This window comes from Rutidosis leptorrhynchoides, chromosome 3 (assembly GCF_046630445.1).
Source record: "Rutidosis leptorrhynchoides isolate AG116_Rl617_1_P2 chromosome 3, CSIRO_AGI_Rlap_v1, whole genome shotgun sequence".
Taxonomy (NCBI): domain Eukaryota; kingdom Viridiplantae; phylum Streptophyta; class Magnoliopsida; order Asterales; family Asteraceae; genus Rutidosis; species Rutidosis leptorrhynchoides.
This window is the reverse complement of record NC_092335.1, coordinates 573,852,033-573,878,733: the sequence shown is the minus strand read 5'-3', so window position 1 is coordinate 573,878,733 and position 26,701 is coordinate 573,852,033.

Here is a 26,701-nt window from a genome sequence, read left to right as displayed (position 1 = left end):
AAACTTACTTTACTTTTACTTATGTTGATGAATGATGATGATACTTAAGACCTAATTTACATACTTTTAAACCTTTGGGAACGATTTACTGACTTAGTAACTTTTGACTTAGGTTGAGGACCTTTCGGACCAACTACTTGCTTACTTATCTCGTACCAACTTTACTACTTTTCACTGTGAGTTATAGCATCCCTTTTTACTTTAACTATTTTGGGAACTGAGAATACATGCGTGTTTTACATTTTACATACTAGGCACGAGTACTTAAACTTTATATATGTGTGGGTTATACAACGGCATAAACTCTCCCCTTAGCTCGGTAACGTTTAGTCATTGGTCTTTGAACCGGTGAACGCGAATCTTAGATATGGATCCATAGGGTTTGACATCCCCACTCGGGCTAGTAGCGCTAGCATTTAACGGGTGTTTAATATTTCGTAAACTTACACACTCGCCAAATGTACTTTTAGGGGGTGATATTACGTTAAGTTAGTTACCAAGTGCCCAAGGTTGAACATATACTTTTCATACTGTTTTGAAATACTGAAATCTCGTGGCCTACCTTACATTACTGTTATACTTAAACTATAACTCACCAACATTCGTGTTGACGTTTTTAAGCATGTTTTCTCAGGTGCTTAGAGGTTTGATTGCTTCCGCTGTTGTAGTATTGCTGTGTAGACACCCGCTGCTTCTATTAGAGATGTCTCCACATGAAACATTTATTTTGCATTCAAACTATGTTACTTTTGAAACAATGAATTTGTAATGACCATTGGGTCACGTACTATTATTATTGCCTTCTATTCGTAGAAGCACACTATCGTATATTAAACATTTGATGTTGGTTATGAGGTCACCTTTTCTTATGAATGCAATCTTATTTTAAAACAGCATATAGTGCTTGACCTTGTAATGATCCTGTTGTTGATGATCCGTACACGTTAATTTTGTAGGGGGCATCACAAATATATTTGAATATTTATATATACTACAACATATAATATTGATTATACATAGTACTCATATATTTTTATATATAGATTCATTTTAAATTACACTTAGTTATTTTGTATCTTATTTTACATGTCTAATTCTAATTGTTTAAATTATATTTTATTATTTCAAATTATTATATATATATACTTACATTTATATATACATATTTATTTACAAACAATTGTTCGTGAATCGTCGGGAATAGTCGAAGGACAATGAATTCATATAAACAGTTCCAAAAATTTTAAGACTTAACATTACAGTCTTTGCTTATCGTGTCGGAAACATATAAAGATTAAATTTAAATTTGGTTGAAAATTTCTGGGTCGTCACAGTACCTACCCGTTAAAGAAATTTCATCCCGAAATTTGATCAAGGTCATCATGGCTAACCATAAAAATGTTTTTATGACGAATATGAGTTGATAAATAGAGTTTTATCATCATTGAGTAATATGGTTAAAACAATTCATTTATGCGAAGCGTACGAGTGAATCTATCACAAAAGAGTGAGTTGAGTAAATGCAGGTTCATTTTAACCGATGACGTAGTCACAGTTGATTTTTCAGAATTTAAGGGATTTAGAGAAAATCTTCGTAATAAGATTTGGTTCTTCGGTAATTAAGGAAATTAGGATCCTCTTTGATTAAATGCGATAATCTGTTTTGATTGCTCTGTCGAATAATTCACTATAAATCCACTTCCTTCGTTCCCTTATTTTCACAACTCTCATCTTTTATACTTCAATTCATATTTCCAAAACATTTGCCAAATTATCAGAAGTCACCGGAAAAGATAGAATTATAAAGAAAATATGTTCTTGATTTGTTTGGAGATTAGGTAGAATGCAAGAGTCGTGTAATATGGCACATGATGACGTTATAGTCTGTGAATCATCACGTTTCATTAGAAACTCAGCATGACTTGCTGTAATATAATCACGTTGATCAAGTGTCATTATATTATACTAACTCATGCTTCAGTTTCCAACACTACTTTAATATCGTTCATATTTTAAATTTTAATCTTTCAGAATTTAGAAACTAAAACAGTTTCTTTTCTGATGTAACACAGATAGCATGAAGAGATAAATAATTTTAGATACGAATAGTTATGAAAATATCTTCAGAAATATCGAGAATATTTATAATAAAAGATACGATGATATCTTAGAATTTCTGATTTCAAGAATGATGAGGAAGTTTTGTCCGTAAAGGTGAAGAGTCAGGAGCAAGGTATTCGTTAATGACTTCAGCAGATAATGAATCATTTGGATTCTTTGAAGGCAGGTTTAGTCTTTGTGATTTGTCCACATCCTCCTTCATGGTTTGTTCAATTCGTTTCTCAGTACCCAATTTTCTTTTGAGCTTTTCCAACATATCCTTCTTTATCATCAAACTTCCGACTGTTAAAGTCGTTTACAGTTTTTGTTGCTTCATTTAACTTTTCAATATTCAGAGTATTGATTCGCAGACTGGGTGCTTTTCAGAATTTCAGAATGGAAGGTCATAATTCTAAGAGATAAAGGTTATATGTATACATATATCCGTTGATGTAGAAACGTTGCGAGATTCGAAGTAATGATTGATGATTTTTGATAGTTGGTATGGCAATTATTGTTACAAGATGTAGATGAGCACATGATAGGGTTTCGATAAAGATAATGATTTTTCAGAAAGTCAAAGATCAATGAAGTTGCTGGTAAATTTACTGCTAATGTGGTGGGATATAAATGGTTTCCCGGTAACGATGACGAAAAGCAAACTTATATATCAAAGTTATAATAAGGCTTATTCGAATGAAAGAGTCGAAATTGATTTGCTGAAGCTGTGACAAAATTGGCTACTTTGGAAAAGGGATTGCAAAGTGATTTTTGGTAATAACAACGCCAAAGGAGCTAGCACAGATACGTGTTAAACGTTTGCTCAGGTTCCGAGTGTTTTTAGGTGCATAACTATATGTATCAATCTTTTCTTCCATAAATGAAGTGATGTTGGTTCATCCTCTCGATTGAGGTGTTTTCAAGAATCATGAAAGGTTTGGACGCAGATTGTAATTGTCAAGATACAAATGAGGTTTAAGATGAAATCAAGTGGCAAACTTGAAGAATTGTTTAGTTTCATATGTTATAATCAATATTTTAATTCATTTTAATTGTCCAATGTTGGTAGTCCACAGTTAGTAGTCCACAGTTAGCAATTCAATAATTCATATATAGTTTAATATTTAATTTTCGAATTAATTAATACGTATCGTGACCCATTGTATACATGTCTCAGACTCGATCACAACTCAAAGTATATATATTATTTAAGAATCAACCTCAACCCTGTGTAGCGAACTCGAGCATTACAGCATATAGAGTGTCTATGGTTATTCCAAATAATATATATAGATGACGTAAATATGCTATGTCAAAACATTGTATATGTTTCCCGATTTATACGACGATATTTAAAGTGCGTAAAATAAATAACGGAAATTAAATGACGATAAATAAAATTGCGAGAATTAAAATTACGATAAATAAATTGTGATAAATAAAATGTAATACAGAATTAACAGCTAGCTAGGAACAGTTAGCTAGGATTTTGTTAGCGTGGATTCTTAATAGAATTTCTCATAGTTAATTCGTTTGTTTCTAACAAATTTTATTTTGTCCAATGTTTTCTTCATTATGCTACTTGTTGGATTCTGATAGATCAAAATCCAAATAGGAAATTGATTGAAAATGGTTATTCTGCGGTGGACGGATACGTATATCAGTGGTTGTAATTAGGATAGTAAATGACTGTTGAATTAGATTTGAAAGAATGTACAGTGTACTTATTAATGTGAAATCTAAATATTCCTCGGGTATTACCTACCCGTTAAAATATTTTCACCATTAACAGTTTGCACGAAATAATTTTTAATTACAATCTTTATGAAAATATATATACATATATATTTTCTTCAGATGTAATCATGGATTTAATGAGTCAATATGATATTAGACTCATTTGATTTACTGTTAGAACAAGGATATATAATCTCTAAAACATTAGAGATTACATAATTGCCATGTCGAACGAAGATAATTGATGTAAAACGATACGTAGTATGATGATTATAATCGAGGTATAGAATGAGATGTTGAGGCGTGTGTTGTTGATGGTAGTGGTGCTGTTTATTGATGGTACTGTTGGTTCCGATGATGTTGCTATAGCTGGTAAATTTTGCACCATATTCTCCAAATTGATTACTCGAGCGCGAAGCTCGTTAACTTCTTCCATTACTCCAGGAAGATTGTCATTTGGAACGAGCAGATGAATAAGGTCTAGGATTGTAGATATTACAAAATTGTTGTAAGCTATTATGGAAATAAGGGTGAAAATGGTGTTTCGGACTGGTTCACCAGTAAGCGGTTCAGGTTCATCGCTGAGAGGTGAATTCGGTTGATGGAAAGGTTCACCTTCTTCTTGTCTCCATCGGTTAAGTCGACTACGAACTCATCCCCAATTCATCCAGAATTGAAGATGACTAACTGGTTGATCCATTTTGTTTACACTGCTTTAGGAGCTTAGGTGAATATTCATGTCAGAATAGCTGTCAGAATCCGAGGAATTTGAACTAGTTGTGAGTTCCATCTTGTACGGTTAGATAAAGGGTAATCGATATGAAATGATTCTCGGATATCGGATGATATTCTAATTACATAAAATACCTATATATAGTTAAGGAGATACCATAGATTACGGAGGAATTTTTGGAAGCTGTCAGGCAAAGTTAATAGTAATAGATACGCTAAGATACGAATTTATCTATACACTATCTATGCAATAGAGGCAGTAAGACGTGTCTAGACTTTAAGGATGATAAGCAAGTAATTTTCGACACGAAATGATAAGCAAAACTTTTGACAGGCAGACACGGTCGAAGTCCAGACCCACTAATGCATCTAAACAACTATCAGTTAGACACACAAATGCAAGACCTGGTTCGCTAAGACCACCACTCTGATACCAACTTTAATGACCTGTCCTAAACCATCTGGACGAATACATTACATTTGGTTACATCGCGAGGTACTTGACCTCTATATGATACATTTTACAAACATTTCATTCGTTTTTAAAAGACAAACTTTCATTACATCGAAAGTTGACGGCATGCATACCATTTCATAATATATCCAACTATAATTGACTTAATAATAATCTTGTTGAACTCAATGACTCGAATGCAACGTCTTTTGAAATATGCCATGAATGACTCCAAGTAATATCTCTAAAGTGAGCAAATGCACAGCGGAAGATTTCTTTCATACCTGAGAATAAACATGCTTTAAAGTGTCAACCAAAAGGTTGGTGAGTTCATTAATTTATCGTAAATAATCATTTCCAATAGTATAATAGATCACAAGATACTCGTATTTAGAAAACAATCTGTGCAGGTTTACTCCTGCTATAAAATCATTCATATGAAGAACACCGGAACCTTTCAAACAACTCACCAACGGTAGCTAATGCGTCTGTGTAATGCAAAATCATCTCACCGTGGTAGTTAATACAATATAATTTTTACAGCGGGAGCTAATGCGTGCGTGCAATGCAAAATCATCTCTCCGAGGTTAGCTAAAACGGGAGCTAATGCGTGCGTGCAATGACAAAATTATCTCTCCGTTACTAACTATAAAATCGAATACAATACAATACAACACATCGGTAGCTAATGCGTGCGTGCAATGCAAAATCATCTCGCCGATGGTAGCTAAAACGGGAGCTAATACGTGCGTGCAATGAAAAAATCATCTCTCCGTTAGTAACTACTAAATCGAACCATTTCGGGAGCTATTGCGTGCGTGCAATAACAAAATCATCTCGCCGATGGTCGATAATACAATCTTTATTGAAATCAAACCTCTGAATCCAAATAATTCTATCATAGAATATAGTTTTTAGTATTTGTGTCTATTTCGTCAAACATTTATAAAAGCGGTTCATGTATTCTAAGTCCCAAAAATGTAAAGAGTAAAAGGGGATCAAATGAACTCACAATATTGTATTTTGTAGTAAAAATACATATGACGAAACGGAACAATGCAAGGTAGGCCTAGGATTCACGAACCTATGTCATTTGTATATATATTAAAACATATAATGGAAACCACATAATTTTATTTATTAATATATATATATTATTTATATATATTTGTAGTTATATATGGTTTATATTAAATTCCATTTAAAAACATATATTTATATTATATCTCAAATTATATGTTATATATATTTATTTTGTATATATATTTTAAAATGATTAATATCTATTCATTTAGTTATATTAATATATAGGGTTAAAGCCAAAAATAGGCTACAAACTTACACAAATATACTGATGTCGCCCACAAACTTATTTTCGTTCTACTGTCGTCTATAAACTTTCAAAAAATGTGCTAATATCAACATTTTATAGTTTTGACCTGTTACATACTAATTTTGACCTGATTTTTTTTTTACGAATTAAGATCCAATCCACGAACGACACGTGTTGATTTTAATCAGTTTAGCCGGCAGCAAGTCATTTTTGTTTACATTGGTACACTTTTTGAAAGTTTTTGTTTACATCGGTACACTTTTTGAAAGTTTGTAGGCGACAGTAGGACGGAAATGAGTTTGTGGGCGACATCGGTACATTTGTGTAAGTTTGTACCCCTAATATATATATATATATATATATATATATATATATATATATATATATATATATATATATATATATATATATATATATATATATATATATATATATATATATATATATATATATATATATATATATATATATATATATATATATATATATATATCAATGTATATATATCTATGTATGTATGTATACATATTTATTATTATGTTTGAAAATCAATAGTTTGTTACATGTAAATATTTATCTAGATAATGTTAATATATAGTTATATGAAACATTAATATAATTATTGTATATGTAATAAGTATATTTATTTATTTGCTATCATGATACTCATAATACAATATTAATCATAATAATAGTAATAATGTTAATAATTATAATACTTTGTTTAAAAATTCATAACCATAATTATTTTTATATCATAACCATATTCATGTTCAAGTTCAGATTATAACCTATGATTTTATTGATCATCTTTTTATAAAAAGAATCTTCGCAATACATCTATTAACTTTACATTCATGTTCTAAATCTTAAACATTTTATAATCTTTTATAACATCACATATAGTCTTAATTATATTCGTAACTAATTCGTAATACTTATAATCTTATATTATCACAATATCGTTCATAATATTACAATTATACTTAGTCAATTCCTAATAGAGTTATTATCATTTTATGATAACAATAACAATTGTAGTAATAATAATAATAATAATAATAATAATAATAATAATAATAATAATAATAATAATAATAAATAAATAAATAAATAAAATGATACTTAATAATACTTGTATTGTTAATCCTAATACTAATAATAATACTAATAACATTAATACTTAGATAATAATAACAATACTTAATAATAAATGATAGATAATAATAATAATAATAATATCAGTTTTGATATAGAAACTACCTTCAAAAGCTTTTCTAAAAAAAATGCCGCGAACCGGGCTCGAACCCCCAACCTCTCGGTTACAAACAAACATCCATGACCATCCATCCAACTTTGCATCTGATTATATTGTAACTGTAATATTTTTAACTCGATAATAATATGTGTTCATCTTCTTCTTCCAGAGTTCAAACGATCCAACCAATGTCAAAAGTTAAAATAACGAATTTATAGTGTTGTTTGTGACTTGTAAACAACTAGGAATTATCAAGTTGTGTTATTGAATTAAAAAAATCGAAAAAAAAATATGTAATCCTAATTACCTGCTGTCGCAGCTACTTGTAAAAAAAACTTTGTTTTCCAAATGGTGAACGTTTTAGACCATGTTTTCTACACGAAATACTTTGAAATTCACTCCTAGAAACTATCGGAACCATCAATTGAACTTGAAACATCAAAACGAACTCAAATTTTGCGATGAACGAATCATTTGACTTTTTGATAAATAACTTTGACTCGAAAATTCGAAGTCGATATAACGAACTGGGATTTGATATTTTGCAGTAAGTTTAAGTGTATGATTCCTAACACAACTGCAATTCTAGTTTATGAAATTGATTTGAATTTAGGCATTTGAAAAAAAAAGTTATAATACAGAGATATAGAGCTTTATAAAATCTGGGTTTTCTGTTTTTAATTTACACAATGCCGTGGTTATATATATATATATATATATATATATATATATATATATATATATATATATATATATATATATATATATATATATATATATATATATATATATATATATATATATATATATATATGGAACTGAATAATTAATGTAGAAACCTGATGTGATTAATTGAGATCGACTAATAAAAATAACAGACGGTATCCAATCTTGAGCAGTTGATGAAAGGGATTTTATCTGGATAAAAATAAAATTGGAAATTTGCTTTTTAACAGATTCGTACTAATTAGAGACTTTTGTTATCAATAATTTGTTTCCATCTGAAAATCAGTTTATAAATATAATTAAAATACTGATAATTTTTAAAATAAAGATAAAGATACTAATAATGATATTAATAGAAATAATAATAATATAGTTAATAATAATAATATTAATGTTATCAATTACTACTAAAAATGATATTAATAATAACAATAATAATGATTTTAATAAGTTTAATAATAATTTAAAAATAATGATAATAATAATAAAAATGATAATAATAGTATTATTAATAATGCTAATAATAACACTACTTATAATAATATTACTATTATTAATGATGATAATAATAATAATAATATTAATAATAATAATAATAATAATAATAATACAACAACTTATACATATCAATTTTCATATATACCTATATTTTATATTTAGAAATAATAATATTAATAATAAAAATATTAATATTAATAATAATGAAAGTAAGGATCATAATATTAATATAATGTTTATACTTTGACTTATAATTACATATAATATATTAATCTTGCATTTCATTAAATATGTAATACTTGTTTTATAGTAATATATTTGAATATTTATATATACTACAACATATAATATTGATTATACATAGTACTCATATATTTTTATATATAGATTCATTTTAAATTATACTTAGTTATTTTGTATCTTATTTTACATGTCTAATTCTAATTGTTTAAATTATATTTTATTATTTCAAATTATTATATATATATACTTACATTTATATATACATATTTATTTACAAACAATTGTTCGTGAATCGTCGGGAATAGTCGAAGGACAATGAATTCATATAAACAGTTCCAAAAATTTTAAGACTTAACATTACAGTCTTTGCTTATCGTGTCGGAAACATATAAAGATTAAATTTAAATTTGGTCAGAAATTTTCGGGTCGTCACAGGTGATCCATACACACTACTTTTTGATCCATGTACACTTTTGTTTCATAGACTCACAATTATATCTATAAATTAATCTAAGGAGTTAAACATATATTATTATATTAAGTATAATTAAGAGTATAATATGTAATTAGATGTATATGGATCAAAAAAAGATGTCACTTTTCATTCCCTAACTTACTTCTCTCGTAACCACCTAACCAACAAAAGTATAATTTTTAATCCGTATATTAATATGTAAACACTTTCTTCAAAGAACTGAAACTCTCTATATTAATTAAATAAATTGAACTATAATTTTTAACGTTAAAGCTACTCAATAGTCATATTTTTTTTTTTATTTCAATGTAGGTCATATACCCAAAAAAATACTATTATAGGTTATAGGGTATATACATTAAAATAATGTGTTAATAAACTAGTATAGCTTGTTAACCTGTGGCAGTTTTTTGTCATGAACACCAAATAAATTTAGATCTTGTTAACAAATGATTCCTTCATGAAACGTATATTAAGTCATGTTAACAACACTCGATTACTGTCATTTGTGCCATAAACATCACTCAATTTCCGAATTTGATGAAAACAGTCACGATGAATATGAAAAACACCAAAAATTAAAAATAGAGATATGTTGCTCTTTAGAAGATGAATCCAACACGAAAGTTGTTTGCAAGGCTTTATAGAATACTCGAAAATCATCTTCTTAACCTAAAATCACCTGTAATCTTCTAATTTGAGTTGTGAAAATTCAATTGAATTTTTTACCCAGAGTTTGACCTCCAAATTCGATCTCGATTTAGAGAGTTAGAATCTATAAATTTGCAGAAATCATAACGACATGATTCTAAGTACTTCTACATTTTTACTTTTCTCTAAATCGTTCTGTATTAATTCGGAGACTAAATCGGTCACGTTCTTCGCATAGTGATGAAAAAACTCTGAATCTGTTGATGTTTATCAAGGTCCACCGATGGTTTATGTTTAGAATGATCTAACGTAGCTAACTGCAAATTTTGATGAGTTTTGGTCAAGTTCTGAGATGTTTTCGATTTTGCACCTACATAAATCGCCATGGACCACCATAGTTTTTGCCGGATTTTTCTGTTGAAGATGAACGCCGATACACTTTAACCGGTTTAGCCGCTAACAGTATCTTTTGTTTACATCGATACACTTTTTGAAAGTATGTAACATACATTAGTATTTTTGGAGTATATAGCCTACATTGGACAATTATTAACTCAAGTTTTTTGTCTTCACTTAGTGCCGAGTTGTCAGGAATCGTATGGCGAGATGTTGAGGGCGAGTGAGGATCCACACTGCTAACAATATCCTCCGGGAAGGATTGTGGGCGAGGTTAGCCCATCCACCTTTGAGAGCTTTGGTTAGCACAATTATTCATGACAAAATTGTTATTATTGCAAATGTATAAGAAACCTGTAAAAAGCCTTTAAGGTGCATTTACGAATATTTTTATTTTTTTATTTTTTTATTTTTTTTTGTCCGGCTATATGAAAAAGGCAAATATTTCTCTCAGACATATATGACACACTTCATCTAATTACAAATAAAATATTTCATTCAAATTTTGAGTTGATTTAAATTTGTAGACCCTATATATGGTTATACCTACTCGTAATGTAATTAATTATCAAGTATCTAAGATAAATCTTGGATATCACTAATTTCTAGCTTATTGGTATATTGTCATTAATTAATTCTTACTTCATAGATACATTGCATCATAATTGTTGCAGTATCTTTTAAGTGCATATTCGATCTTGTTTGTTTGTACCATCCTTTCAACCGACAACCGCTAATACCTATTACTATTAATTTTATTATTTGACCTTTCGGGAATTTGAGTTTGTATTAGGTCAACCCCTTTCACTTATTTATTTTAATTATAATTAAGTTTTAAAATATTTATATTATTTTTATAATTGTTGAATAAAAGGGAAGAGGTGGACGAACTAGTTCATAGGACGTAGTCACGAAATGATTAGCTAAGAGCTCTCTGTCAAGTAGTTAAATTGTTGCCTTCCATTATTAGCAAGGTGAGTTCTTGATGGGAACCAAATGTAAAGTGATCAGATAAGTCAATAAATCGGAAGTCAACTGAATTAGAGTTAATTTCATTCATATTTATATTTAACCAAAGGGTTTAGTGAATTTGTACATTTAGGGTCCGTTTTTTTTTTCTTAAGTTCTTCTGTGAATGAATACATGATGTTCCTGGGATTAAATGATGTTTAAATAACTATAACTATTCGGAGTATTTGTTTTATGTGTTAAATAAGTATATGAATACTTAAAATTACTATATTAACCATGCAACTATTACTAGATAGCTCAATGGTTGGGGTCATGAGTTCTTGCAAGAGGTCTCAGGTTCGAGTCTCGTCTATGACGAATATTTAGTGGTGGTCATGGATTGGTTGGAAACAGCCAGGGATTAATTCTGCTAGGTTGCATACATCAGAGTATGAGGTCGGATTACTCGTTCTCCCGGATAGTCCAGACAGAGAAAACCTTCTACCTTTTTATTTATACCATTTACTATATTAACCATGAATGCAAGTAGTTATAATAGCAGTTATTAATAACCGGAGATTATATTATTTTATACGTATATTCTAAAAGAGATGGTGAAAATGAATACTAAGGGCATTTTTACCTTTTCAATATTTTTCTTTTTTTTTCCATTTGCACAACAAAGTCCCCACATTTTTCCCAAAAAATCAAATCGACCCCCATACAGGGGGTAAAGTATCAAATTATCATTTTCATGAAAAATCTTAAATAAACTCCACCCAAATATTCAACGGGCCATATCTTCTCGCTCGCATCGAGACAAATTTTTCCGACACCATTGTTAAACTCGAAATAATTTTAGGAACACAATGTCACTAGCTATACGCAAAAAGGACGACGTTTTTAAAAACGCTAAATATTTGGGGTACTTTTCATACACGTTTATTTTGAGTTATATTTTTAAAAATCGACAATTCCATAGCGAAACGCGGAGATGCACATATATTGTTAATTTAGAATAACGTTTAAATTTTTCACGGGTTATACCTTTTAGTTCGACTCGAGTTGCGCTTCAACGACATCATCGTTCGCCAGGAAATAATTTTACAAACTAAACGCAATAAAATACATTGAAAACCGAACCCCCGGCACGAAGCGAGGGTTCGAACACTAGTTTAAACTAAAGTTGACACCTATTTTGAATACTTTTTATTAATGCACTGTCTTATATATTAAATAAAAAAACAAACGGCCCGGAATGACTTTTGATATTAAATTTCATATTATTAAGTCAATTGAATACAAATCAAACATGACCTAAGTTCATCAAATTCAATTTTTTTTATATCCTACCATCTGTATTTTAATTACAAATTTTGATATTAAAAAATTATGAGTTCTTTAAAAGCAATTTAACGTATGTCACAGCGACATACGTTAGCAAAACCCGATCAATAATTATTATTATCAGCTATTAACATTCTTTGTATGGTAATTATATAAAATTTAAAATTAACAATTGATGTATAAAAAGGATATATAAAAAAACTTGCAATTCATTGTGTGGTAGTTTTGGTCGGTTAACAGTCGGTTAATTGAAAGTGAAAAAACATGTGAAATATTCATGTGAAATATTCATTTAAATCCTTAATTTTGCTTGAGATCTTACAATCACATGTGATTGGATCTTACAATTACATGTGATTGTTCCGCATTTTAATCCTAACATGTGATTGTCCCGCGTTTTTAATCTTAGTCATTGATTATATTGATCCAATAGCTCAAATTTATCCCTTAAATTTCAAGAAAGATTAAGGATGCAAATGAATATTTCCCTTCATAAATGTTAAAATTATCAAATGAAGTATAACAAGGATAAAAAAAACTTGCAGTTCATTGTGTGATACTTTTGGTCGGTTAACGGTCGGTTAATTGAAAGGGAAAAAATAATGAATGACAGTCACTTGATTATATTTTTATAAAATAAAGGAATGAAAAGTGAAAAGAAGAAAGAAAAGTTAAAAAAAAAAGTTGGGATAAAAAATAATAAAAAAAAAAAGGTTTTCAAAAAAGGCCAAATGACAGATTTACCCCTAAAGGGGTGGATAATTACAGTCATACAGCTATGAACAGTAGCATAGCTGATATATATATATATATATATATATATATATATATATATATATATATATATATATATATATATATATATATATATATATATAGGGGCAGGATCAATGAGGGAAGTAACCAATCGGGGGGAAGCGGGGGGAAGCAAAATAAAAAATTCGTTTTTTGAAAAAATTTTGTTCACGAACATTATATATTGGATGAAAATATGAACATTTAGAAGAGACACTTCGTGATGAATGTTATTATTTTGGCGGGAAAACGATCTACAAAAGTAACATTCAAGATAATATTGTTCGTGAAGAATGTTAACGTTTTTTTTCATGTTTTGTGAAGTAAAATTTAGCCCGATTTAGAGTTTAGGGTTTAGGGTTTAGGGTTTGGTGTTTTGGGTTTATTCCATAAACCCAAAACACCAAACTCTAAACCCTAAACTCTAAACCGTTCGTGTTAAAAACTCAATCTAAATCCTAAATCTAAACCCTAAATCTAAACCCTAAACCCTAAATTTCTAAACCCTAATATCTAAACCCTATAAACTCTAATATCTAAACCCTAAAATCTAAACCCAAATATCTAAAACCTCAACATACGCTCGAAAAACACGATAATTGTTATATATTACTTCTTCGAGCTTTTTCCCGCCAAAATAAAAACATTTATCACAAAGTGTCTTTATTAAATTTTCATATTTTCATCCAATCTATAATGTTCGTGAACAAAGTTTTTTCAAAAAATGAAGAAAAAAAAAATTTTGCTTCCCCCCGCTTCTCCCCGAATGGTTACTTCCCTCTTGATCCTACCACTATATATATATATATATATATATATATATATATATATATATATATATATATATATATATATATATATATATATATATATCATCGCAATATCGGTCTCAGTTTGGTTGATTTTATGCTATTTTAAAGACATTTTGGTTGTATTTTATGAGATGGTTATATATGTGTCAAGAAATGCTTTGTAATGGGTTTTTGTGGATTTTGAGGTGTCTACTACGCCATTTTATCATCTCGGTTGGTCCCGGTATAGTAGGAGTTGGGGTAAAAACGATGGTTTTGAGCAGCAGAAAGTGATGAGATCAAGCTGCAGTTATATTGTGCACCGCCCCGTTTGGTTGCGCGGTGCGCCGCCCCATTTGGATGTGTGTCACACCACATAGTGTAAAAGTGAACTAGCAAGCAGCAAAAGAGATCAGAATCATCAACAGTTATACTGCGCGTCATGACACATTTTTGCAAGTTGTGTCAAACAAGTTAAAAGAACACCAGGATCATTAAAAGTCGAGCAGTCCAGGATCATGGCTTATTGCGCGCCGCGCCGACTAACCCTTCTACAAGAAATTTGGTATTTAAATGCTTTTTAGGTCAATTTTGGGGATAACTTTTGATTAACCATTTTTGGAGCTTAGGAGGACGAATTTGGGTGATTTTAGGAGAACTCCAACTTCATCCATCCCATTTAATCATTCAAGAAACAAGCTTTGATATATTCATCTTTTAAGAAAAATATTTTAATTAGGTTAATCTTTTGATCATCAACAGTGGTATGAAGGTTGGATGTGAGTATTCCGTTACATTTTGCTAAGGATTGTGATGTAGGTTTAACGATAGCTCAAAAGAGGAAATTTGTTACATCAGTTAAAGGAACAACAATCAGTTATAAGGGAGAGCTAAGTATATTGTTACATCAGTTAAAGGAACAACAATCAGTTCTAAGGGAGAGCCAAGTATAACTGGAACTTCAATAGTCCTTACAACTTACAGGGTCAGTATCAGAATACAAATTCTGCGGGATCGAGTGGAAGCTATCAACAACAAGTCCCGAACTTTTTTAAAAGCCCCAAGTCGAGGAGAAGAAAACAGATTTGGAGGGTATGATGGAGAAGTTGGTTACTCATCAACTCCAAACCAATGAAAAGAATGATCAGATGTTTAGGAACCAACAAGCTGTTATTCAAAACTTGGAAAAGCAAGTGGGAAACCTGGCTAACATGTTGAGTGAGAGGAAACAGGGTGAGTTTTCGAGTAACACCAGAGTTAAACCGAGGAGTGATAATATGAACATGATTACTTCTTCTTCGGGATAAAATTTGGAAGATGAGAAGGTTTCAATTTGGGTAAAAAAGAAAGAAGATGAGCCACCACCCGAGATTGAGTATGTGAAACTGGTGGTTCCACAATATAGGCCACCCATTTCATTTTCGAGGGAGGGAGTTGAGTATGAGTTGGTGATTAACCCAAATAAAGGTAATAATGTTTGTGTTAGTGATGTTTGTGCAAGTAATCTTTTCAAAATGAAGGATACGAAGAAGCAAGTGCCGAAGAAAGAGAAGAAGAAAAAGGTGCAAGAGACTAAAGCTGCACAAGTTCTCCCGGTGAAAGTAGATGATATGAAACTTCCATCCAAATTGGGTGTTACGTGTGAATTCATTATCTATTGTTTACTTAGTGATTGTGTAGTGTATGACGTGCTTGCAGATTATAGGGGAAGTCTATATGTTATGCCCTATCTTTATATAAAAGATTAGGTTTGCCCGAGTTATCAGGTACAAATGTATGCATCCGTTTATATGGCTAAGAAAAGAAACACCTGGTTGGTGTTCTAGATAACTTGCACGTATGAGTCGGTACGTTGACCTTTGTGAAGGATTTTGTGGTCATGTACGTAGAGGAGGACAGCGATGTCCCTCCCATTTTAGGAAGACCTTTTCTAAACACATCGTGTACGGTGTTAGTTGATGTTGTAGAGGGAAAGTTGCGATTAAGGGATGGTGACAAATCAGTCACCTTTGTGAATAAAAATGTTAGGAACCAACCCACCAAAGTTAAGGAGTCAATTCAAATTGTTTTTATTGCATGCGATCCCATACGAACTCCTTCATTAGTGAAAGTGGAGGGGGAAAAAGCCTATGTGTGTGTGTGTGTGTGTGTGTGGGGTGGGGGGGGGGGGGGGGGTTCTTACCCATTATTGACCTGAGACCTGTAGACCATATTGTTGATGAGTTAGTTGATGAACCCGTCATTGATCATTCTATGAGAAAGCTTTATAAGCGGGTTCATGTTTCTAGGAATAGGGGTGACCATAAGTTGTGTGAATGGTTCGTGTCTAGGTTGTCGCCTGAAGAAAGGGCAAAAATTGTTTACTTGATGCAGGTTACTAAAGAAACCAACACATGGCTTGGTTCAAAGGTCAGTGGTGATGAAAGAGTAGTAGGCTCACTAGGATTGCAGGATGGTGGAGCATACACTCCCGATATTAGTTAAATCCGGGAGAGAGTCAAGTGCATGACTCGTTAATAAACGTGCACCATGTATCCTTTTTAAGTATTGTATATTTTATGTGTATTCATTACATGTACTAGCTGATTTAAACATTGTGATGATGATCGAGGAATGGCAATCAGTGTAGAGCTGTCTGTCACTCCATTCGCGATTTTCAGCTCTACATCTGGATTTTATATTCTCCTTTACACTATATTTTCCTCTCGAAATTATATTATTTTATCTAATTTCATATAATGAGGGCATTACATGATCTTAAGTGTGGGGGAGAGATAAATTCTTGTGGATGTGTTATACTTGGTTGTATGTCATCTTTTGTGAGGAATTTTTGAGAAATTTGAGAATTTGTAAAAATTTTGGATTGTTAAAAGAGAAGTTTTATTCATTTAATTGAGCTTGTTTAAGGATGTTATAACACTTGTTGCGCTAAGTTTGCTTTCAGGTACTCTGTTTTTGAATTATTACGGTTTTGGTCAAAAATCGGGCCTTAGCCTGTTGCATTTTATTTTAGGCTTGATTGCACTATTTCTCCTAACAAGAATAGTGCACGCCTCCCACCCCACCCACAGGTTGTATCTATTCCATCCTTAAAGGAAGTCACGTCTTCCCAAAATGCTCTTGCTGACTTAGGTCGGAAGTTGTAGTCCAGACCAGCTGTAGATTGACGAAAAATCTTAGAAAGTCATCTTTATCATCGGCTGGAAATCCACCTGTCCTTAGCATCAAACACGGACGGTTGTTCAGACTTATCTCGATTAGGGAGATCTTCTCGTACACTGAGGGGCACCATGACGCTACTTAAGTAGATTTATCAGATCCCATAAGGCTGATCTCATAAAAGATCAATCAGATTTTAAGCCTGCTGATACTCAATCGTTACGGGTTGATTTAATAGATAGAGTTTTGTCACCTCATGAAAAATCAATGACATATAGACTTGATGTAGTATCTTCCTAGCCCACATTAATTTCTATTGACATCAAAATGATGTTAAATACTGTAGGAAGGCTTGGCTTGACCAGGAGCGAGAAACTCGCATTCTTTTAGACCAATAGCAATATCGCGTATTTCATGTAATGAGGGCATTACATGATCTTAAGTAGGGGTGAGCAAAAAACTACATTAACCGAACCGTAAACCACTCCAAATTTACGAAACCAAATGGATAACCGCGGTTTTGATTAACACTTTTGAATTAACCACACTTAGTGGGTTGATTTTGGAAATAATAGGTACCCGCACCGAATTAACCGCACCCACATCATTTAGTATTTTATATATGATCAATTTTATAGAAGATGGTCAACATGTTAAAATATTAAACCTTGTAAATCAATGTGTAACATTATTTTGACTTTTAAGTTGGAAAAGGTTAAACATACATATAAATTATAGCAAATGGAAACACATCAATGAAAGACACTTTGATTTATAACTCTCAGATGGAGGGAGAATAAAGTTTAAAAGAAAGTTTATTTATTACGAACTTTATGTGAACTTATGTTTTGTCTAAGTATTTATGGTCGTTTGCATCAATTTGGAGTGTAAAAACTACATTGATCTACTTTTATTTTCGATTAGAAATATGAGACAGTGACTTAATCTCATATTAAAATGTTATTTATGTAGATTTGAAACAAACTTATTAAATTAATTTTTTCCCATAGATGGTTAACCAAATTAACCGTTTTATATTTAATCATTAACTAGTTTAACCAGATTTACCAAATCGCTTTTTTAACCGCACCCAATGGTTAAAAAAATTAGTTAACCACAACAATGTTTATGTGTGTGGTTTTGGCCTCAAACCACCCCAACCCGCACCATGCTCACCTCTAACCTTAAGTATGGGGGAGAGATAAATTCTCGCGGTTGTGTTACACTTGGTTGTATGTCATGTTTTGTGAGTCATTTTTTTGAAGAATTTGAAAATTTTAAAATTTTTAGATTTATATAAAAGCCAAGTTGAATTCGTTTAATTGAGCTTGTTTATGGATGTTATCACACTTGTTGCGCTAATTTTGCTTTAAGGTACTCTGATTTTGAATTGTTACAGTTTTGGTCAGAAATCGGGAGTTAACATGTGGCATTTTATTTTAGGCTTGATTGCATTATTTCTCCTAACAAGGATAGTGTATGCCTCTCAGCCTACCTATAGGATGTATCTGTTCCATCCGTAAATGAAGTAAAGTCTTCCAAACAACGCTCTTGCTGACTTGGGTCGGAAGTTGCAGTCCAGACCAACTGTAGAGTGACGAAGAATCTTGAAAGTCATATTTATCATCGACTGGAAATCCACCAGTTCTCATCATCAAACAGTGACGGTTGGTCAGACTTATCTCGATGAGGGAAGATATGACGACCCGTCAATACACTTAACGGCTCCGTCACTTGGTCCCATAGCTTGATCGAACTTTAAATGAATTTAATAAATAACCTTGCATTCTTTATTTAAAAATGATTTTCTATAAAGAAAACCTATTCAAAATATGTAAATTTAGAAAAACCATACATTAATTCTTAAGCAAAAGTTGACCAAAACAAAGTCAACAAACACCCACAATTTAATGTTTCAAAATAGAATGCAAGTTAATGTTTAACAAAAGCTGCCATCATAAATATGCAGACTCTCTAAGCACAGCGGAAGCAATCAATCATGAACCTGAGAATAAAACATGCGAGTAACTGTCAATAAAAATGTTGAGTGAATTATAGGTTTAATATTGCAAATAATATTTAATTTAAACCATAAAAATTTATGTTTGAAAACATAAAGACTCATTTTGGAGCACAAAAATTATATGATAGAAAACATATAAAACATTATTCCATTAACCCGTGAGCCACCTGGTAACCACTTAACCAATTTCACCCTTACCAAACACAATATACACTGAACAGGTGTATCTTCAAATAATTACGAAGTACTAATACATTTCGTCTTCAAAAATTGCTAGCGCGACTAGCATAAAATGGGGTTATCAAACCCGATTGATCTATCCATAGGATTCGCGTTCACCAGTAGAAACCAGTGATTACAGTTACCAGACTAGGGAATATTTCCGTTCAACTCACAATGAATAACTTAAACCAACTTCCACTTGTGTCCAATATAAAAAAATAAAATGCATGTATTCTCATCCCAAAAGATATAAAATAGGAAAATGGGACTATAACTCACCTTAAAGCAAATGAAGTAACCACACAAAAATGAGAACAGCAAATGAAGTAAAGTGATCAAGTATTATTAAGGTTAACATAAGTTTAAATGATATAATTAATATAACATAAGTATTTAATTAATTAATTAAATATTAATCATAATATAAGTATTATTAATTAATAATATATTTTAATCATATCATAAGTATTATTAATTAATAATGAATTATTAATCATATCATAAGTTTCTAATTATAATCATTAAATCATAAGTATTTAATAATTAAATTATAATTAAATAATAACTAAGCCTTATAATAATTAAATAATTAATTAATATTTATTATAAGTCTTATTATAATAATCTCATAACATATGTTTAATACTTACCATAAGTTTTTTTCATTAATAATGAAAGTATTATTAATCATAAGTTTAATTAAATGTTTAATGAAATCATAATTAATTAATAAATGATATAATAAATATATATCATAAGTCTTAAATTAAAATAATTACTTTTATATCATAAGTAATTCAATAATAATGAAAGTCATTATTTATATTATAAGTTCCATTTTATAACCATAAGTTTTAATTAAAAGTTCATCAGGTCATAACTTGAGCCCAGGGTTTTCGGTGAGTCTTATATATATCCCCGCCTAACCAAACCACCTGACACATTAGTGCACTCAAGAACACCCCAAGAACAGCCACCAAGTCGTGAACAACAGCCCTAATTCAACTTGTAGCTTTAATCCATTCAAAAACATGTTTTAGTCATAACGGGTGATCCGTGGCTCGGATTTCGATGACCCGTCATGAATGTTCATCCAATCATCAATCCTAACACACTAGTATGCCCTAGAGACTCCAAAAATGATCACAAAGTTGGACCAAACCTGAACACATTCGTTTTTACAATTTGATTTCATGAAAACACGATTTTAATCATAACTTAAGTTCCGGGAATCGAAATAACATGAATCTGGAGTCTAAAATCAATGTCTTGATGAGACGAACACATCTAGACCCTTTAATTTTACAAATACATCAATTAAGTTCCCTGAAATGGTCGAATATGCTGCTGTCTGATATCGGCTAAAAAGTCACGTTTTCACCCCGGTATTAAGCCCAAAAACAAGAAAGATTCGAACTTTATCTGCAAAATACCCACTTCGTCAGTTAGAATTGAAGAACAAGTAATTACGAAGGCAGTGCAAAAAGAATCAAGAGAATCGGAGCTAAAACAAAGATTCTAGAGCGAAAACGGTGAAAGACAAGAAATCAAGTTACGATCCAGGAAATCAAGGCTGACCAGCACACCATATGGCCTGCCATATGGCCTGCCATATGGCCTGCCTCTATGGATATGGCTTGCCAGATACATGCCACCAAGTGCCTTCACCATACGGCCTGCCAGCCATACGTCCTGCCAAATACGCCCCACCATACGGCCTGCCATACGGCCTGCCAGGCGTATTTTGGCATTTTCCTAGTCTATTTAATGGGTCTTTGTCATTCATTCCAACACACACTTCAATTCACTTCTTTCTCTCTCTTGTACAATATTAGTCATACTCTCAAGGCCTTCGACTCCGGGCGGGAAACCTAGTGCCCGGAGAAGAACGCTGAAGATTGTATTAGGAGCGGTCTGGAGTCTTGAAGTTGTCACTTTTGTATTCAGAACTCGTTTAATCTACTGGTACCTCTATCCTTTATCTTATATAATGTTTTATTATATTGTTGCCATGATTAGCGAGTAGTTATCTTTAGTGTATGCTATGATGTAAGCAGTTATAATGCCGAAATAATATTATGGTTTGTGTATGCTGTCAAAATGCTTTCCGATTATGCTTTAAACTCAATCGCTTTTCCAACTAATAGAACGTAGTTATAGGCTCTGTTATTGGGAAGTCGCGAACCCCGATCCAGAGTACACTATCTGTGTCACCCCTTGGTAAGAGAAGTCTATCGGATACAACGTAAGATCGACTGAGGCACACCGGTTGTAGTAAGTCTATCAAGCTTTAGATTCCGACTGAGGACTCTTTCGTAGTGAAACATCTGACTAGACCCCTAGTACATTGTCGGTCCTAGACCATGCTAGTGTAGTCACCAAGCATATGAACTTCGTACGTGCACGCTGAAGCACAGTGGTTGTTGTAAGTTGTACCTCTGCTAAGTAAGGCCATGGAACACGGTTAGTGTTGACCAGTACACTGCACCATAACGCGGTCTCAAGCATTGCACCCCGCTTGAGGGATTCTTAGTTAATTAAGGAACTGTTTGTTTAGACACATAAAGGATTGGATCGTTAGGATAACCAAACGTGTTCATGGAAGTCATCTTAACTTCGCCATGGTGTTCTTTATGGTTGAACTCTTTTTAAGGGTCTAACTATCTTTTACCAATCATTAACGAAAGCATTGAAACACATCACGTCTCTCGGATATGGTAAACCATGTATTCTATTATGCTTAAGAAAGTTTAGACCATTTTGGAATGTTAATACGTCACCCAACCGAGTCGCTCAATTGGATGAGCCATCTGAACGTGTATGCCTGTAGTCAGACTGCACGGGCGTCGGGGGTAAGGGACGTTGCTGTGTATTTAGAATCTTCAAGCCTAACGCAGTACCCAGTGACATGTCTTATGACAGGGGCGTTTAGGACCAGTGTAATGAATACAAGGCCTCTGCCTATTCATGAGCCAGCATTCCATAATCTCGGCAGAATAACTGATGAAGTCATAGTATGCGCTTACTTTAACCTTTTCTGAATTACAAATTTTATCGCCTTTACTTTATCTATCTTATAAACTAGAAAATCCCAAAATAAATATTCACTACTCCCTAACTATCTTAGGCTAAAATATAGGTTCGGTGTTACTTATATCTCAAAAATACGACTCTAGGTCATGCTTCCCTTACTTATAAGGAGTAGTAAGATTTAGGCCCCGCTAAATATAAATTTAAAACTGTACCCTCTCCCACGAGTGGCTGATCCTGGCGAGCCACGGCCTAACGACACTGCGCAATAAAAACCGTCCGTTTCGGCCATATCAAGAGAAAATCTATAGTTTTTGGCGCCGTTGCCGGGGAACTGGTATCAGGCAATACTACTCTCTATCAAACTTATTCACAAGCATTTAGTGGTGTCTAAGAAATACAATTATACACGGACTTGGTTATTGGATTTTCTGAACAGTCGCCAATTATATTGGGACCAAAAGAATCCTGCCTCTCCGTAGTCGGTCTGGCCACTTGGTTTGTTGAATAGTTCGTGCGAAGCTCTGTTACCAAAATACCAGGGAATCAGTAGCCAGAACCAAAAACATATTCCACCATAGGATAGTTAGTTAATTAGATTAGATTACATTAGATTAGATTACCTTAGATTACCTTAGACTACCTTAGATTAGACTAAATTAGATTGCCTTAGAATTAGCTTAGTTTAGTTTAGCTTATTATAATTTAGTTTATCTGCGGAAAATATAAAAACAAAAAGACATACCTAGTGTATGACCCAAACTCGATCTAGACCAGGGCCGTTGTTATTCGTACCTGATCCAGACGCAATAATCTCTAAAGCACGCAAGGAAGCTAGAATCAGAAACCAAATGGTTTTACGCGTTACTTTAGCAGAAAATACCAAACCCTCGATTGAAGGTCGAGGAGGACCAATCAGATTTCCAGAGATTCAAGGACACTCGTTCGAGTTAAAACATTACATCATCCAGCTCATCCAGAATAGCTGTCAATTTCATGGATTACAGAATGACGATCCAAATTCTCACCTTGATAAATTCATATCTCTTTCGAACTCCTACAAACAGCGAGGGATAGGACAAGATATAGTCCGGCTATACTTGTTTCCCTATTCTCTCACTCATCATGCTCAAACTTGGTTTGAAGGATTGGAAAAAGATTCCATCACGTCATGGACGGAGATGGCTACTAAATTCCTAACCAAATATTTCCCTCCTTCTAAACAAACCAAACTGAAGAATGACATCATTAACTTCAAACAAAGTTATGATGAATCTCTTTACACCGCATGGGAGCGTTTTAAAACCCTGCTGAAGAAATGCCCTAATCACCAGCTAGAACGGTCAGCCCAAATCTGCACCTTCTACAATGGTCTTACGGTAAATCATAGGACGACGATCGATGCAACAGCTCAAGGGAATCTGATGAACCAAACTGCAGACGAAGCATGGGAATTGCTCGAGAACATGACGATGCATCATCATGACTGGAACAGTGGTGAAACAACTTCATCATCTGCCCCACTCTCTGCACTTAACAATCAAACGGAGGCCATCAAATCCCTCACGGATAAGATGGAATCTCTTGCCAAACAACTCGGACAATTGAAGACGCAGCCGCAGTAGGTTAACCAAGCTCAGGTTTGTGTTAATTGTACCAACCCGCAGCCTACTGAAGATTATCAAGTTGAGTACGAAAACCCTGATGGTTCAGTCTGTTACGTCCAATACCCAACTCGTCCACCAAATCCCGGATTCAATCAACCACCTAGGGTTAATCAATTTCAGCGAAGCAATCAACCTTTTTGCTATCGCTATCCACCTTATCCATCCCAGCAATCTCAATTGACCTACGATCAACCACTTCCACTCACTGGTCCCCCAGTTGAGGAAAATTCCCCTACCACCCAGATTACAAAAGCAGCTAACCCCACTCTCGGACCTGATGATCAGTTAACTCAGTTCATCCAAGGACAACAACATCTAAATCAGAGAACTGCAACCAGACAAGATCAGACGGATATACTAATGAGAAATCAATTGGCTCTGCTCAAAAGTTTGGAAACGCAGCTCGGACAGTTATCACAACGCCTTGAAAACCAACCGCAGGGAAGATTGCCAAGTAATACTATCCAAAATCCCCACATAGAAGAAGCAAAGCAAATGGATTCCGTAATCCCAGAGGAAGAACCACGAAGAAGGTCAACTAGGCTCAAGCACAAATCGACATATACTCAGAAGCTGACCCCTGAAATTCCAGTTCGCGTACCTTATCCTGAAAGGCTACAAGAAGAACCATCCAAGCTTGATTCCTTCAAACTTGATGGCAGATTCTTGGACACCATGTCTAAAGTTCCCAACCATAAGAGATACATCTGAAGGCTTCTTTCTATAAAGGAGAGGATACCAGAGTCTAACAAAATTCCACTGAGTGAAGAATGTTCTGCATTACTCAGAAACTCTCTACCACCAAAGCTAGGAGATACGGGCCGATTCATTTTCCCGTTTTCAATCTACCAATCTGGAACCATTCATGCGCTAGCAGATTTAGGAGCAAGTATCAACCTAATCCCCTACTCTCTCTACAAGAGAATAGAGTTAGGAGACTTTTCACCAACCAAAATGACAATCCAACTTGCCGATCATACAATTCGATATCCTAAGGGCATAGTTGAGAACGTCTTGGTGAAAGTTGATAAATTCTTGTATCCTACGGATTTCGTAGTGATGGATATCAAGGAAGACCTACACACCCCAGTAGTGTTAGGAAGACCTTTCATGAATACGGCTAGGACTGTCATTGATGTGTACAACCAAACCATGATCTTACGATCACATGGGGAGAGCGTTACCTTCAAAATTGACCGACCAACCGATCTTTCTGGACAGGCAGAGATGTTTGCTATTTCCACTAGACGGATCACTTCCGATGATGAGTCTTCACCACCAGTCGATGATGTCGAAATGGGTGTCGAATCACAGTCTATAGACGACCTAGAAATGGAAGAAGAGGATCCCAGCGAAGAAATAGAGGAAAAGGAGGAATCTGAGGAGGAAGAGGAAATGGAAGACTTAAAAGAAACTATAATACCTGTTCCAAGCACTGAGTGTCATGAAGAAATAATGAGGCTTGAGACGGAAGATCACAGTTTAATCATTCGCTTCAAGAAAAAAACCGACAAGGCTGAGGTTAAGGATATAGAAATTGATCCTGTAAGTATCAAAGTGGAGAATCAGAATACTGAAGAAACCCGTTCATCAGAACCAGATACCGATGATGACAAGGAAGAGCATCATGAAGACATTCTGACTAACTCACACTCTCCGACCGAAGCAGATCAAGGGAAGCCGGACTCTTCTTCAGATCGAATTCCAGTTATATCCACACATGCAGACATGATCACATTCATCAATGATACCGATGAATTTGAAAACATTCTCGAAGCCATCCGAAAATTAACCATTGACTTTTCGCTACACTTAACAGAACGAATTATGGCTATCAGAGAAGGGCACCTCCTATATCTCCAAAGAGAAGACAATGATGTTGAAATCCTAGAAGAACGCATTCAAGACTTTATCAATTCTCTTCATGATCATATCTATCACGAAGAAAGGCAACGAGAGCATAACTCAGTAGTCCGCACTATTCTCAAAACAAGATTCTGTCGAGATCAGAAGATCATTTACTCTAGGGTTTATAACGCCTTAGCCGGATCTGCAGTTCCGTTCTCACGAAACCAACGAGCACTACTGACTCTCATTCGGAAGCATATGGATC